Genomic DNA, 14,246 nt, shown 5'->3' on the forward strand with positions numbered 1-14,246 from the left:
CGCTGGGTTTTCTGAGCGTCTCTGGAAAACGCAGCGTCACTACGGAGAGGTGTGTTGCGGACAACCTGGGCTGCTTCTGCCTCCCTCCTTCCTGCTGCGCTGGAGGCAACGGCCTCCTGGGCTTGTTCTCGAGGAAGCGTCAAGTCACGTCTTTGCTAGTTTGATGCTCTCAAGGTGGATCCCGAGGAACTGGGTTTGGGTGAGAGCGAGTCCTCCCTTGGATCGAAGCAACCCCGGGGGCGTTTGGGCTCCTGGAGAGAGGAAGGGGCTGGAGAGGAGCACGCAGCAGAGCCGTGTTTCCATCAGCTGCCTGACGTTAGATGCGGCAGCAGTGATTTACAGCACCGTCCCCACCCCGGTGCAGCAGGAATAGGGCAGTGTTTGCCCACCACTTTCGGGAAAGCGATTCAGATCCAGGGGGAGATCACAGTGGAAAGCTCCAGAGGTCCATGCTGCTTCATCAGGCAGCTGTTATCATCACCCGCTGAGCTGAAGGCCTGCTGGAAGTCCTCCTCCAGCACCAGGGGAGGTGGGAAGCTGATTCCAGCTTGGCACATGCTAGGGAAGTTCATATCCCGAATACCCAGCCAAGAGGGTCCCGTCTCCTCCCTCCTGCTGCAAAGGGTTCATGACCACATCAGTCTTGAAGGGGCAGAGCTGGGCCGGTCCTGCGATTTACCCAAAATGATGAGAGATGCGAGATCAGACACTCATAGAATCGTTATGGATGGAAAAGACCTTTAAGATCATCGAGTCCAACTGTTATCTAACTCTGCCCGGCCCACTTCTAAACCATGTCCCTGAGCACCAAATCTAGATGGCTTTTAAATACATCCAAGGATGGCGATTCAACTGCTTCCCTGGGCAGCCTCTTCCAGTCTTTGATAACCCTTTCAGTGTAGAAGTTTTTCCTAATGTCTAACCTAAACCTCCCCTGGTGCAACTTGAGGCCATTTCCTCTTGTCCCATTGCCTGTTCCTTGGGAGAAGAGCCCGACCCCCCCTCGCTACCCCCTCCTGTCAGGGAGCTGTAGAAAGCGAGGTCTCCCCTCAGCCTCCTCCTCTCCAGGCTGAACACCCCCAGGGCCCTCAGCCACCCCTCGCAGGACTTGTGCTCCAGACCCACCACAGCTCCGTTGCCCTTCTCTGGACACACTCCAGCACCTCAATGTCTTTCTTGTCGTGAGGGGCCCAAAACTGAACACAGCACTTGAGGTGGGGCCTCACCAGTGCCGAGGACAGGGGGACGGTCACTGCCCCAGTCCTGCTGGCCACACTATTGCTGATACAGGCCAGGATGCTCTTGGCCTTCTTGGCCACCTGGGCACACTGCTGGCTCGTGTTCAGCCGGCTGTTGACCAACACCCCCAGGTCCTTCACCGCCGGGCAGTTTCCAGCCGCTCACAGGGCTCCCTCCAACACCCCGCTCACCCAGGGGACGCGGGGCAAATCTCAGGCGTGGGCTGGCCGTGCCGCCGGGTGCCCCCATGTCCGGGCGTACCGATCTGCCTGCAGAAGGTAATGAAACAACAGATATTAATTTAATACCTGCTTGCGCAATGACAGCAGCACGCACCCTCTCGTGATTGCAGGTGGTTCCTCAAGCCTAAACTGCCATCAGTGTGGGCTCCTCCATCGCTCCTCTCTGTACCACAGCTGTGGCTCTGAGGAGCCACGTATGGATGTGGACCCATATATAGGTCGAGGGAGGTCATCCTCCCCCTCTGTTCTGCCCTGGGGAGGCCACATCTGGAGTACTGTGTCCAGTTCGGGGCTCCCCGGGTCAAGAAGGACAGGGAACTGCTGGAGAGGGTCCAGCAAAGGGCTACAGAGATGATGAGGGGACTGGAGCATCTCTCTGATGAGGAAAGGCTGAGGGACGTGGGGCTGTTCAGTCTGGAGAAGACTGAAGGGGGATCTTCTCAACGCTCATAACTCCTTAAAGGGAGGGTGCCGGGGAATGGGAACAGTCTTTTTCCAGTGGTGCCCAGTGACAGGACAAGAGGGAACAGGCACAAACTTGACCATAGGAAGTTCCGTCTAAACCTGAGGAGGGACTTCTTTGCTGTGCGGGTGGCAGAGCACTGGCACAGCTGCCCAGAGAGGTGGGGGAGTCTCCCACTCTGGAGCCATTCCAAACCCGCCTGGACGTGTCCTGTGCCACTGCTGGAGGTGCCCCTGCTCTGGCGGGGGGTGGGACTGGGGGAGCTCCAGAGGGCCCTTCCAACCCTCACCAGTCTGGGAATCTGGGATTCTGTATATAGGTGCTGGTCAAGCTCCAGGCTTGGCTTGAAGGAGCTCTTGGGGTCTGGCTCCTCCTTGGGGTTTCTACTTCTTGTCTCTGCAAGGAATAAAAGTGTCACCCACGAATTTTGTGTCAACAACATGTTTTGGGTGGCACTCGGTGTTTGCCCTCCATCGCTCCAGCCGGTGGGTGCTGCTGAGCGCAGCAGAGTCCAGTCCGCGTTCGGAGCCGCTGTGGGTGGGAGTCGCTTCTTCATCGCTCCAGGAGGTTGGGGAGCCCCGAGAGCTTCGAAATTATGGGGGGAGCTGGAAGAATAATGCTAAAAGCCCCCAAAATGTAGCACTCATGCTCTGCGGCCATCGGGAACACCCTGGCCAAAGCTTGGTGAATCTCTGGGGTTACTGGAAAACCCACTGGCACATCACTGGGGTTACTGGAAAAACCGCTGGCGCTTGGCTGGAGCTTTAAAGGCTGAGCGATGGGACAAGGGACAAATGGTCCCCGCTGCCAAAACCGGCACCAGCCATGGTGGCAGCATCCCGGGTCAGAGGTTTTCCTCATGCCAACCCTGTTTACATGGAACACTGGGAATATTAATTAGTCCAACCTGTTCACTTTGGTTTAATTTGTTGCAGCTCACCTCTGTTACTGTAACGGCACCTGCTCCCCGAGAAATGCTGCGGCAAACAGCCTAAAAAACACCTTTTCTTTGTAATTATCCATTTTCAACGGCTTATAAAGCTGCTGGAAGTTCAACCCTGGCTGAATTTCCCAGGAAAACGCTTCCACACGAACTTCCTTCGACCTTCACCTCCATCCACCCCTCCTTTGCTTCCCCCTGGTCCCTGGGGGTGCTGCTTGGTGCCACCCACCCCATCCCTGTGGGTCCCCTCACCGCTGCTGCTCGTGCCATGATCCCAAATCTGGAAAAAAAAAAAAAAAAAAGGCAAGAAATCTCAATTTTGGATGCGGCAAATGTAGTTTTGAGGCTCCCGCGTGAGCGGGATGGTCCTACTGCACCCTGAAAGCAGGTGGGGTATCCGGGGGTGCTCCGGCACCGCCTCACTGGAGGAGTTCTCCCCGGGTTTTTGGGGAGGTGGTGAAATAAAACAACCTGTGAAAGGACAAGAGCAGATTTTAGTGGATTTTGTGTTTTTCTCTGAAATGCGGGCTGGGTGCTGGTGGGGCCTGAGGACAGGGGACAGGCACGGCCCCGAGGTGCTGAGACCTGGTGCCTCCTTAGAGCTGGGGAGTGGGGTGGGCATGGGAGAGCGGGTCTGGGTGGTGGGTGGGGGCGCGGGGGTGCCGGTGTCCAGGTTGTTATCCCAGGGCTGTCCTGGGTGTGATCCCAGGGTGCCCGAGTACTGGGAATGATCCCCGGGTCCTGGTGATCCCTGGGCTGTTGGTGTCCCCTGGTGCCAGTGGCTGGGAGTCGGGGTGATCCTGGAGGTGATCCAGGAGTGCCAGTGATTCCAGGGGAGATTCCAGGGATGCTGGTGATCCTGGAGTGCCGGTGATCCTGAGGGAGATCCTGGGAGTGCTGGTGATCCCAGGGGTGCTTATGTCCTGGGCTGTGTGTGATCCTGAGGTGGTGCTACCCCAGCGTACAGGAGATCCCGGGGGATGCTGGTGATCCCAGGTCCCAGGGGTGTTGGTAATCCTGGTGATCCTGGTGAGAATCTGGTGGGGTCCCAGTGACGCTGAGGAGATCTTGGTGATCCTGTGGCTGATCCCGGAGTGGTCCCAGTGATGCCTGGGAGATCTTGCTGGTCCTGCGGCTGATCCTGGTGATCCCACGGCTTATCCCGGTGTGGTTCCAGTGATGCTGGGGAGATCTTGGTGGTCCTGTGGCTGATCCCGGTGTGGTCCCAGTGATCCCGGGGAGCTCTCAGTGATCCCATGGCTGATCCTGGTGTGGTCCCAGTGATGCCAGGGAGATTTCGGTGGTCCTGCGGCTGATCCCGGTGTGGTCGCAGTGATGCTGGGAATGCTTCGGTGATCCCATGGCTGATCCCTGTGTGGTCCCAGTGATGTCGGGGAGATCTCGGTGATCCCGTGTCTGATCTTGGCACGGTCCAGTGCCTGGCGTGGCCCCGGTGATCCTGTGGGTGATCCTGGTGTGATCCCAGGGGTGACCCCGGGGGTGCCGTGCCTGATCCCGGTGTGGTCCCGGTGATGCCGGGGCGATCTCGGTGACCCCATGGCTGATCCCGGTGGGGTCCCGGTCGGCCTGGTGGGGGTGATCCCGGCGGCGATGCCGGTGTGGCCGCAGGGTTCCCCCGCCTGATCCCGGCGATCCCGCGGGCGGTGCCGGCCCGTCCCCGGCGGTGCGGCTGCCCGCCCCGGGGGTGGTGGTGGTGGTGGTGCGGGGGGGGAGCGGAGCGGCAGCGGCAGCGGACTGGGAAGCGGCGGCGCGGCGGCGCGGCGGGGAGGAGGAGCCCGGGCGGCCGGGGCGGACTCGGCGGCGGGCGGCGGGCAGGGGCAGGGGCAGGGCACGGCGCGGATGGCGGGGCCCCGCCGGCGGCCGCTGCAACGCGGGGCCCGCCGGAGGATGTGAGGCAGCGGCAGCGGCGGCGGAGCCGAGCCCCCCCCCGCCCCGGCCGGGCTCGGAGGGCGGAGAGGGGGCCTCCCCCCGGCGGCGCGGCCCGGCCCGGCCCTGCCCGCCCGAGGGGCCGCGCCTGCCTTCCCCCCCCCCCCCCCCCCCTTCCCCTTCCCTTCCCCCGACAGCGCCCGCCCGACCATGGGGGACTTCTACGACCCGGAGCACCCCACCCCGGAGTAAGCGCTGGCCGCCCCCCTCTCTCCTCTTTCCACCGCTTTCCCTCCCCGGCCCGCACCGCGGCCTGAGGCCTGCCGGGCCCGGCGGGCGGGCGGGGTAGGCCGCGCATCCCCGGCCTCGCGTGAGCGCCGCGGCCGGGCGCCGGCGGGGGGAGGCCGGGCTTGGGGCTGGCGGCGGGGGTGGTGGTGGGGGTGGAGAACGGAGTGAAGCGCCGAGGCGGTGGGGGGGTGGTCGGGGTCCGGCTCTGCCCCGGGCCCCCGCGGAAGGAGGGAGGGAGGGAGGGAAGGAGGGAGGGCGGCCGGGCGGTGAGTGCGGACGTGTCCCGGCCTCCCCGGGCGGGGGGGGGGGGGGGGGGAACGACGACACACCATTTTCCCCCTACCTTTTTTGTTATTATTATTATTATTATTATTATTATTATTATTATTTATTTGCTTCCCCCCCCACCCCGGCGTGTGGAGGAGTTACCGAGTCCCGGCTTTATTTCCCTGGCCGGTCCCTGCCCTGACCCCATTTTCTGACAGGAGGAAGGAGCCAGGCAAAAAGGAGGAGGGGAGGGTGGTGGTGGTGGGAGCAGTCTAATGGCCGGTGAACTCTGGTTCTCCTCTGCGCTGGAGATTTTCACCAACCCCCCACGACATCGCGCCAGGGCCACCGGCTTTATCACTTCTCCTCAGCGAGCCCTTCAGTTCCCGCTGGTAGCGGTGGGGTTTCTCTCCCCCGCCTCCTCCAACCTCCTTCTTGTTGGTTCTGAATGCTATTTTTACATTTTTAGACTTGCTTCATGAAGGATTCGGGTGCTTCGTAAAACTTTGCGCGTGCGACGTCCCTGAGGTGCGGCCGGCGCTGGGGTGGAAGGAGGCAGACGCACCTGGAGCGTGCCACCCCTGTGCCATGGTTTGGACTGGAGGCACGGCTAAAAATGGCGCGTTTTGAGCAAGGACGACAGAGCAAACCTTTTTGAGCAAATGTGACGAGTTCTGTCTGTGCCCACCTGGAGCAGCTGAGGATCTGCTCCAGCTGAACCGATGTCTGCGGCCAAGCCTGCTAAAATTAGTGAGAGACGAAGGATTTAATTTTGAATCCGGGTTGTGTTTTGCTAGACGTGGCTCCTTGCCTCTCTTCTGGGATGGGAGAGCCTTCAGCGAGCCCTGCACCTGATTTACGTGAGCTTAACCCCGGTGGGGAGCGATGGTCCCATCCTGACGACCCTCTGGGTTCGAACGACTCTACTGTCTGGCCAGAAACTTTTAGCCTAATTTAGGTATTACACCTTTTTAATTTAGAGCATGAGGGATCCCGGCCCCGGGGGCTGGGGTGGTGCATGGCATTTGGTGTCGAACCAAGTGTCACACCGAGCGTGATGGTTGAAAACGTACAGGTTATATCATGCTGCTGCTTGTTGTCTAAAACCGTTTCGGGTGTCGCAAATCTGGGCTCTTGAAAGAAGCCAGAGTGGTTTCTCCAACAGCTTTTAAAAAGAAATACTAATTTATTGGTCTGACTTTGAGGTTTTCTTGGTGTGTGTGTTCCCGGTTGGGGCTTTGAAAGCTGTCGGGAGGCGCTGAGGTGTTTTTAGGAGCCTTGTTTCCCCATGCCTGTCTTGAAGCCTGGTGTCTCGCTGCGCGTCTGAGTTGTGTTCGCTGCTTTGTTGATGGTGTGTCTTATTTAGGACATGCTCTTCCTGGTGTGGGTGCTTTTAGCTTGGGCAAAGGATTATTTGCAGTAGCTCTGTGATGGTTTTCTTCAGAGGTGGGGGCACCTCGTGGTTCATCATCTCCTTCTCTGCTCTCCGATGTCGCGATATTAGAAATGTCTCGTACAGTGTGTCCCAGGAACCAGTTTGGTATTTCCAAAGTGTGGTCGGCTGCTGCGGTGGAGAGTGTAGTTAAAAGCAAACCGTGATGGCTGCGGGACGTTTGGCACTGCAGGAGACGGTGGCTGCCCCTGGTCCTGTACCCACTGGGGGGTGTGATGAAGAGGGGTGTGCGTGGTTTGTTATTTGGAGAAGTTGCTTTGGGAGCTTGTAGTGTTGGAATAGTGCTGCTGTGAGACACGGGGGCTTGGAGCCTTGGTCACAGCGCAGTGACGCAAGCTGAACTCGGTAAATCGTCAGGCTCAGCCTTATTCTTCATGGGAATTATTCACAGAATGGTTTGGGTTGGAAGGGACCTTTAAAGATCATCCAGTCCAACCTGTGGGCAAGGACGTCTTCCACTAGATGAGGTTGCTCAAAGCCCTGTCCAACTTGACCTTGAGCACTGCCAACGATGGGGCATCATTGTTGCTGAGGTGGAGCTCCACGCTGGCTGTAGGAGGTGGGATATTGAATTGGGGAGCTGGAGTACAGGCGACTTGAGTACGTACTGATAATGTTTACAGGAGTTTTCCTATTAGCAAAAAAACTCCATCCAGCTTTCACCTGGTTGGCTGCTCTCCATGTCCCACTCAGCAGCCAGAGCTCAGGATCTTGAGAACTTCAGCGTCCAGCAAAACCAGCTCGCCTTGCACCTTTTTGGGTGCTCAAATTGGGGCTAGCCTGAGTCCCTGAGCTCAGAGCCACCACCAAGCTCCATGTGAGGTCTACAGCTTCTCCGTGGAGCTGCCCGATGCCGCCCTGGACCTGCTTGACGGATGTTTGTATTGTAGGCTGCGAGCAGAAGAAACTTCATCTTGTGCTGTTACTAGAGCTGTAATGCTGCAGCCAATGCAGCCAAACCTACAACGAGCGAGCACTTCCTTCGACAAGACCCCAAGGTCGTCCTTGGCCACTGTGTACCGAGGGTGGAGGACTCTCTCAAACAAGTGACACGGTGGTGGGGTTGTGGCACGGGGCGAGATGGATCAGGTGGAGAGTCTCCGGGAGTTCTTCAGCCGGTGTCTGCATGTTACGATGGAAACCGAAGGTGCTGCAGCAGGTTCCCTTGCACACTCTCTGGCTGCAATATATTTATCCACCGCTTCTTCTGCGCTCTGCTGCAGGTAGACCTCCCCAGCTTGAATTTAGCTCCATTTTGAGGGAAGATGGTCTTCCTGCTGTCCCGCATTTCTGCAGGCTGGTGATGCTGGTGGGGCTTGGTGGCACACATGGGTGGTTTGGTGGGATTGGGGTTTAAGCCAGTGTGTTTGAAAATCCCAATGATTTTGTTAGTGTGACTTGGTATGGATTCAGACAGTAAAAATTCAGGTTTTTGGTTGTGGCTATTACTACGGGGTTTTTTTAATGTGCGTTGTGGCCGTGGAGACTCGTGGGCCGTTCACCGTTCGTGCCGCTTTGGGACTTGATCATGTTTTGCTTCTCGTAAGCATCTGGATTCTATTTTCTGCTTTTCTCTAGGGAAAACAATCGGTAGCGTCAGTGCCCTCTGCGCAGGGCAGAAGCTCCTGGCAAACGTACTGTGGTTAAATACCCAAATTTGGGTACTCGAGTATATCGTATCCATCGGGGAGATGCTAATGGAAGGGAAAGGCTCGGTTTTACACCTGCATTTCCCTTCGAACACTCCTTCTCCTTATTAAGGAGACTAATGATGGTCCCACGGGGTGTGAAATCGAAAGCAGTAAGGGAGAAACTTGGCTCTCGCTGCCTGAGTGTACCTGAGGGTTTTTCAGCTCCGCGCTTAAGCCTTAACGTCTCTGAAAAATCAGTTTATTTAATGTTAATTATTAATATTAAATTTATACGTCCAAATTTCTCAGTCGCGGGAGGAGACCTTCACTTGCTCGCCTGGCTGGCCAGTAAGTTATCAGACAGATTTCTCACTTGGATTTATTATTTTTGATGTTGTCTTAAGGCAATTCCCAGCTGGACCCGAACTTTCTGAGGCCTGTTGCTTGCAGCGGAGCCGAATTAAGTCAGGTCGTTTATCTCCAGGTTGGGGATCTCTGGGAAGGAGATGTGGACGCTGTGCAGCACTGCTGGTTGCCCTCTTCTCTTGCCTTTTTCCTGCTCCATCCACAGCGTGTTTTTGGTACTGTTGCCCGGTTCTCTTAAAAATGAAGCCTGAGGTTTGTAGCTTTGCTCTCGGAGAATTCATCTTCTCCCTGGTTTTTGGTACCCAACTTTGGGTCTTCTTGTCATTGTTGAGTTTTGAGGGAGGAGGACCTCTTTGCTTGTTCTTCTACCCTGGATTCTTGGGCAGCTTCCACCCACCACGCCGTCATTCCTCCTTTTCCATGTGCTTGCGGTCCAGAAACGCAGCGCGCAGCAAAGGCGGGGTAGATCTGCAGTGTTTAGCTTCAGGGGAAATTAAAAAAGGGAGGGGGAAATTAAAAAAGGGAGGGGGAAAAAAAAAAAAGAGAGGTCCACAGTTTGGCTTCGAGCAGTTGAAGTCCCTGTGGTTTCTGCCAGTCCAGATGCCTAGAAATGGCAAAACCGTGCGTTTTTCCAGGAGCTGACTGTGTTAGCACGCTGGGAATACTTTTTTCCTTTAGTTTTTAAGTTTTTAGGTCTGTGGATCGGTGGTGCCTCCTCTACGGCGGAGTGATTAAGGATGGAATGATGTGTGCCAACGGGACAGGGAAAGTCGTGGCCTTGGGATGCCTCCCTGGGAGGGTGTGCTCCAGCAGTTGGGTTTCTCAAAAATGAGGAAATTTAGCAGCTGTAGGCTACTCAGGCAATATATTTTGAGTTCCAAGTCGTTCCGTGTACCTTTAGTCACCCGGACACGTGCATGGATAATTACGCACTCCACACGTAATATGCAAGAGCGGCTAATATATAAACTCAGCTCTCCTAAATCCTATGGTTAGGCGATCGCTCGGAAAAGAGGTGGAGGAATCCCTGGTTTTTGAAGGGAAAAGGCTTTCGGATGGTTCTCGTCTTAATTATTTGTAATTTTCCCTCTGCAATTTCGTATTTTCCTTGCAATGGCTTAAAGTGGATGGGTGACAGCCTTCCTTCGACGTCCTGTGTTGGAGATCTGGTGACGTAATTCTAAATATAAATTGTTTGCGTGTATATTTAGACAGAGAGGGAGAGAGGATTTATAAACACCTATTTTTAATAGACAGAAGCATAAAGAAAAATTAATAGGTTTGTCATATGTGTTTGACCTTTGTCCCAATTAATAGCCTAGCTACATTTGATTATTTAGATGATTATTTAGATTTATTAAGGAGATGAGCCGTGGTGTACTGGTGGAGCCGTGCAAGCTGCTTTGGTGGAACTTCCTTGGTGCTGTGGGAAGCGATTAGGAGCTGAAAGGCTGTGGTCCACAGGGCCAGATCATCCTTGGGGGTTCAACGCCCGCGTCTGCGCAGCCACGTAACCGCGCAGGCAGGGCCGGCAGGAGCAGTGCCGCTGTTTCTATTTTACAGTATCCCGGGCTACGTTTTGTTTTCATTTTTCCTTGCTGGAACTGGTAGTATTCATCGAGGAAAAGTCTGGAGTAAGTCAAAGTGTGGCTCTGGTTTTTGTAGGTTTGGTAGGACACTTACTGAAAAAGATTATTTTTTTTCTTTGACTTTTTTCCTGACATTTCTCTCTTTTTTTTTTTTTTTTTTTTGTGTGTAAACTTCCATAAAAATGCTCCATGTCTTCAGCTGCCCCTCTCCAGCGAGCTTCAGCCTTTTGGAACCCATCCCAGAGGTTGCCATCCCCCAGAGCATCTCCCTGAGATCCTGGGCACTGATACGGACCGAGACCTGAAATTCATAGAATCACCAAATGGTTTGAGTTGGAAGGGACCTTGAAGATCATCAAGTTCCAACCCCCCCCGCCCTGGGCAGGGACACCTCCCCCCAGCCCAGGGTGCTCCCAGCCCCGTCCAACCTGGCCTTGACCACCTCCAGGGATGGGGCAGCCACAGCTTCTCCAGGCAACCTGCGCCAGGGGCTCACCACCCACACAGGGAAAAATTTCTTCCTAATATTTAATCTAAATCTCTCTTCTTCCAGTTGGAAGCCATTCCCCCTCCTCCTATCACTCCATGCCCTTGTAAAAAGTCCCTCCCCAGCTCTCCTGGAGCCCCTTTAGGCACTGGAAGGGGCTCTGAAGTCTCCCCGGAGCCTTCTCCTCTCCAGGCTGACACCCCCACCTCTCCCAGCCTGTCCTCCCAGCAGAGGGGCTCCAGCCCTCCCAGCACCTCCGGGGCCTCCTCTGGCCCCGCTCCACCAGCTCCATGTCTTTCCTCCTTTTCCAGGAGAAAGGTGGGCCAGGAGTCAGAATTTGACCCAAAACATCAATGAATTGTAGGGCTGAAGCTGGGGAAGGAGCTGGACCCTGAGCAATGCTCGACCTTAAACACCGTTTTCAGGCCCAAAACGCTGATTCCCGATGGCTTTTCCCCACCGTCGCTCAAAGATTTTACAGTTTCCACGTTGTACTTGTCTTATCGCTTTTCTAGTTGAAACGCATCGGTGGAGGTTTTGCAGCTAGAAATAAAAAAGCGTGTCGTTCTGAGTTAGCAGAAAACGATTATTTTTAACATTTGCAGCTGTCCGGAGCATCCGTGTCCAACAGAAGAAAAAAGTCCGGGGCCTCATCCTTGGAGTTTGCTTGTACAACTCGTTCCCAATTTGCACTTTTATTGCAAATTTCTGGTATAAAGGAGGCTGAAAGGGGGTTGATTTTATCTCTTCCTCCGATCATTTCCCTGCTTGGTGTCACCTTGTGTTTAGCATTGCCACAGCAACCGGCCGCGATGTCGCAGAGCGATAGCGGGGTGCAGGTTTTCGCTCATTAGCTCTGGTTTCTTCTTGCCGTGTGAAACGGGGTTTCATCTCCCCCAAAATAGTTTGATTTCCAGCGCTCGATTCGCCAGGAGTTGGTGTTGCAGGCAGCTCGGCTTGATTTTCTTTTCTTAAAATTGAGAGCAGCTCCCAAGATGTCTCCCGCCGCTGACTTAACCTGCCGGGCGGGTTTTGTAATAGAAGATTAAACTTCGTCTATAATCGCGTAAGGAATAAATACGTTGAGGATTTTATATTCAAGCAGCAAACCTTAAGCTTGGCTGGCGCGTTGCGGTGGTTTACTTACAGGGCTGAGACGCCGGAGTTTTTCGGGGAGCGCGGCGCCGGTTGCCGTTTCTGCCCCGTGAAGTCTGAATTTAGGGACAGCTGATTATGGGAAAGCACCTTCTTCTTAAATTTGGGGCGAGTTTAGGGTAAGGGCGGGACGTTTTGCCTACGCAGGCTTTAATACGGTGAATTAGGGAAGCGGTTGGTGTTACACGCGCTTTGGTGAATTAGAAGGTGACCTTGTTCAGGTGACTCAAGGTGAAAAAAGTACACTAAAATTTAATGGTTTTACTTGCGTGTGAAGTTTGTAGGGGACATCTTTTAAGAACCTCTCCTGCTTGGGGCGCAGGGGATGGGACTGCTCCTGCCTGCTTTCTCTTTTGGGGAGAGGGGAATGCCGGGGACCACGAAGGTGACGCATCTCCACGCCCAACGCCGCTGGTAGCACGCGTCCGACTGTGTCCCAGCGTGGCCAGTGCAGATGTTTCCGCCTCACCTGGTGACATCAGGCTCTTCAGGTTGTGGGAGACCTCCCCAAGGCCAACCAGCGAGGCCACCGGGGTGGTCAACCTTCTCCTGAAGCAGGTAGACTTCTGCAACCCCGGTGCGGTCAACCTTCTCCGGAAGCATGTAGGCGTCTGCGAGGCTCTGCAAGAGGGAGGAATCTTTATTTGCATGGCGTTTGAGGAGACAAAGGTGCCTTTCATTGCCAGGGGTGGGTATTTGTCATGCAGGCTTGGTGATGCCTTGATAAGGTCAGGTTAGGAATTTGCTCCCAAATCCAGCAGGTGAAGCCGGATACCCGCTGGAGGTCTGATGGTGATACCCGCTGAAGGTCTCTTTCAGCTGATGGGCGCAGGAGGCGAAGGAAGGACAGAACACCTCTCCCCGTTAGTTTTTTACCCAGTGCAGACGTGCGGTGGGCGAGAAGTCGCCCGCAGAAGATGCGCTGGAGCCTGGGAGGCGGTGGGCTGCAGGTGGGGGTCCCGCTTAGCCCTGGGGAGCGACTCCTTCCCCCACCGTGTGCCTGCCCTTGAGGGAGGGGCATTGCCTTTTTTTTGTTTTTTTTTTTTCCCCTCCCCTTTTTTTTAGCATCCAAACCTCATTCCCCACAGCCACTGCTCAGGTCAGATGAAGCCTCGAAAGTCTCTGCGTGTCCAGCGGCTCGAGCTGCTCAGTTCTCTGCCGAGAGGGAAGCCCCGTGCTGGTCGCCGGTGGTAATGATCGTAAGTCAGCTTAGATATTTCTGATTATTATTCTTTTAAAAAATTCGGCGTGCTTTCAGGTTCCTCGCCTTGCCCTGGCTTCCCCCCTCACTGCGGAGGAGCGCTTTAGAGAAGCGTTGGGAGAACTTGGGCCCTGGATTGCGTGGCAGCTGGGTGTAGCCGCTTGCTTTAGAGCAGGGTTTAAATCCTGAAATTATTTTCTTGGTATCGCACACCTCTTAACTTTATTAGAGCAGTTTCGTTCAGCACGCGCTGAATTATTCCTGTGCAGCCTGGTGATTGCATGGGATTTGAGAAAAATTAAGAAACTGTTTTTTTTGTTTGTTTGTTTTTTTTTTTTTTTTTTTTACTAATTCCACTAATTCCTTTTTTTCCTCTGAGCCTGGAAACGTTACTGGTGTATAACGTGGCAGCGCCCGCGGATGCTGTACCGCAGCAGTCGAGTCAAACGTGACGGTCCCCGCCGGGTCACGACAGCAGACGCCGTACGCGAGAGGCGGTTTTGCGGGAGCCTGGCACTTGCTTTCTCTCCTTTTTTTTAATGAGCTCGGAGGGTATTTACTACAAATCCGCAGCAGAGCCTTAGAAGATATTTGCTGCTTCTCCTGGTGGTGGAGAGCAGTTTTGACTCAGGGTCGGTGTCCCCAGGGCATGCGGTGGGGGTAGCCGGGATGTGTAACACTCGGGACTAAACTTTTTTTTTTTTTCTTTTTTAAGCAGTAAAAGCGGTTTTGGGCTGGTAGAAATGCCTTAGGGGTATGATTGTACCACGGAAGCGCTTCCTCCTAACCCACCTTCCTCCTAAACCAGCGTCACGGCCGCTGCGAACACTGGGTATAGATGTATGAAAATGTCTGTGGCCTGGAAATTAATACGGGTGGGATGGGGGGGGGGGGACAGGTTAAAAAAAAAAAAGGTTTGGAATGGGGTTGACCACCTTAGTGTCTTTTTCGGGTTGCACGCGGGCTGTTGCGGAGCTAAGTAACCCACCCTGAGCTTTGAAGCCTGACCTAAACCCTGGTGGGAAGAAGGAGGGT

Source organism: Vanellus vanellus (assembly GCF_965231255.1).
Source record: "Vanellus vanellus genome assembly, chromosome: 2".
NCBI lineage: Eukaryota > Metazoa > Chordata > Aves > Charadriiformes > Charadriidae > Vanellus > Vanellus vanellus.